The sequence below is a fragment of the Chamaea fasciata genome, unplaced genomic scaffold, assembly GCF_029207755.1.
Source record: "Chamaea fasciata isolate MVZ Bird 193981 ecotype frontalis unplaced genomic scaffold, bChaFas1.0.hap1 SCAF_10, whole genome shotgun sequence".
Classification (NCBI taxonomy): Eukaryota; Metazoa; Chordata; class Aves; order Passeriformes; family Sylviidae; genus Chamaea; species Chamaea fasciata.
The window spans coordinates 12,910,604-12,913,261 of record NW_027094095.1 but is presented as its reverse complement, the minus strand read 5'-3'; the positions used below and the strand labels follow the sequence as shown (position 1 = coordinate 12,913,261).

Genomic DNA, 2,658 nt, shown 5'->3' with positions numbered 1-2,658 from the left:
GTTAATGAAAGATCCACATCCGTGTGGCTGGAACTGCCATCAGTGGTAATGGGAGGTATGCAGGAACTGACAAAATAATATACTTTACCTTGATAACAGGAATTTGCTCTTGGTGTTTGGGTTCTAGTTCATCTTCAGGAAATGCATTGCTTTCTGTTAATAATCCAGTTTGTGAATTATGCTGTGTTCTAAGCACTGTGCCAAATTAAGGCAAAATGCAAATATACATTTTCCAGGCAATGTGAAGCTTCTATGTCACAGATCAGAGAACAGCAATCTCAGTGTTTATGCTGGGGTCAGTATGTGGAGTCAGTAAATACATGCCTTGATTCAATGGGGTTTGATCAAAATTGTCTTTCTTAATGAAAATAAATCTCTCCCAAGGCTATACTCTGATCGGTACTTGTGCAGCTGTGATCCGCCTTGAACTTGGGTCCTGCCAGCTATGCTTTCATTGCACCTGTGAAGTTTGTGGCAATTTATTGCACAAACTTTCTTTCGTAGTTAGTTGCTTCTAATCAATTAGAGGCTGTGTGTGGAGAGGGAGTCTGAATTGTACCCTTCAGTGAAAGGAGTTAGCGGAATTTACAAACTGCAAATATCATGTATGGGCTGCAGCCTTTGCTATTTCTGGGGGATCATTTGTGCAGATACCAAAATTTGCTTCATATCCTTCACATCAGCAAAAGCCTGTAGACAGACAACAAGAAGACAAGACCCCAAAGTATTAAAGATCACAGTCAAAATATAATTCCCTGCAATATTCTTTTTAAAAAGTGCTAACAGAGCACACCACACCATAACCTCAGAAAATCCCAGAGCTCCTTACCTAAAACAGGTCCTGTTATGTGCTGCCTAGCAGCACGTAGAGCCACCTTTGCCTGGCAAAGCCCCTGAAGCAACATGATAGAGTAGAGAATATCATTCCTACGTGGCACCATACACAGGACTTCTTAAGGAAGCACCCAGAGAAACATGGGTTTGTCAGAACTACACCAGTGTAAAATATCTTGTGTCCTTTTCATCCCTGTTTCTGTTTCAGGATTGCTCTTATTCGTTAAGACTGGGAGATAAGTGACTGATCAAAAAGGGAACTTGTCAGCTCAGTAAGACTTACATGTGTAAGGAAAGGGAATCTCCTGCATTGCTCTACTGTTTTGTGCTTAGAAAATCTAAAGTGTAACACTACTGTCTTTGTCAGAGAGGGTCTGTCTACAAAACATGTTCACACAATTGGTATATCCAGGCTAAGAAATTCCTGCCCCTCAGCACATCTCTCTCCTCAACTCTCCCTTCCCCTGCTTCACCCCAGGGCTCTAAGTCATGCCAGCAGTCTTTATGGAACTGTGCAAAGAGCTAGATAATTGAAATCAGCTGCTTTAGTGAAAGCACCCAGTACCAGGGTGCTCTGCTTGTCTTTTTGTTTTTCTTGTGGCCACATGGTTTGTATGACCCAATTTACCAGGATAACTGAGGGGACTAAGGACCACTGTGCAAAGACAGGAAAAGGCAATTTTGAGAACGGTGGTCACCACAAGAGACAAAGTCTCACCAAATTATTCTGAGGTGCAGCAGCCAGTCTTCAAGTCAGTCCTCACAACTCCTGGAGTCAGCAAAAGCCCAACATCCTCAGATTTTGAAGGACTTAAGGCCACACCTGGATGGCAATTAAGAAGCAAATTAAAACCTGTGGCTTATTTTTCCTGTTAATCACTTTTTCTAGATGCTGCATCACATTCTTCAAACTACACCTGCTCTTAATTGCTTCATTGCTACCAGCCAGGAAACAAGGGCATTCCAAGTCAGAAGAGCAAATAGAAAATGAGAAGAAAACAATCCCAAAACCAAAGAAAATAACCACAAAGCATGCTTCTGGAAGAACATGCACTTCAATCTAGGAATAAGGAATTAAATTTGGCACTGGGCTTCATGTTAACTAAAAACTAACAGAAGTCTATCACAAAACTGCGACTTAGGGCTCAATTTTCCTTTCTGAGCATGTAACCTTTGTTTACATATTTGCAGCTCTGAGGCTCAGCACTGTAATCAAGTAATTAAAAGCTCCTGCTTTTAATTAAGGGAGTAAAATTTACATATGCAAACTCCCCTCTTACTGGTGTTAATGCCTCAGCAATGCCAGCAGCTTTGAAGGAACTAAAACAATAAAAGGTAGAAATAAAAAATATCCAACAACTAATCAATTTTGTTTCACAAAAGTAAGGGAATGCAGAGAAGATAATATTAAATATTTCCAGCCCTAAAACAAACATGGAGTAACAGAGATTCTGGACCATGTTTTAATTATGGAGGTGTTTTCATAGGAAATACAGAGTCCTCGTCAAAGGGCCTGAGGTAGATAACTCAGGAGCAAGGTTTTCATATTGTGGGAAAGCCAGGCATAGGTGAAAACACTTGTAGTCTTGAGAGACTGCTGTTTACAGAAGTGCTCCTCCCTCCTGCAGCCTGAAGAGATGCTCCTGGTTTGAGAAGTAAAGCCTTGCACTTCAGGCTTTCCCAGGACACTCCAGCTTGCTGCTTCACCTTCCTCTTTGGATCACCACAAACATACAGATCCCCTCTGCAGGGAAACACTAACAAAAATCGATGTAAGACAAAGTGTGTGTTATTTAAAAAAAAACCCACTAAATTTGTGGGCTT

General features: G+C 41.1%; 1 long non-coding RNA gene across 1 annotated transcript; it reads right to left on the bottom strand.

Annotated features, from left to right (window-relative positions):
- Positions 1-269: 269 nt before the first annotated feature.
- On the bottom strand, positions 270-1,607 carry LOC136294920 (uncharacterized). Its single transcript, XR_010722526.1, has 3 exons — positions 1,553-1,607; positions 830-893; positions 270-690 (listed from the first exon to the last, which is right to left on the bottom strand). It is a non-coding gene; the product is annotated as an uncharacterized lncRNA (long non-coding RNA).
- Between the last annotated feature and the right edge of the window lie 1,051 nt (positions 1,608-2,658).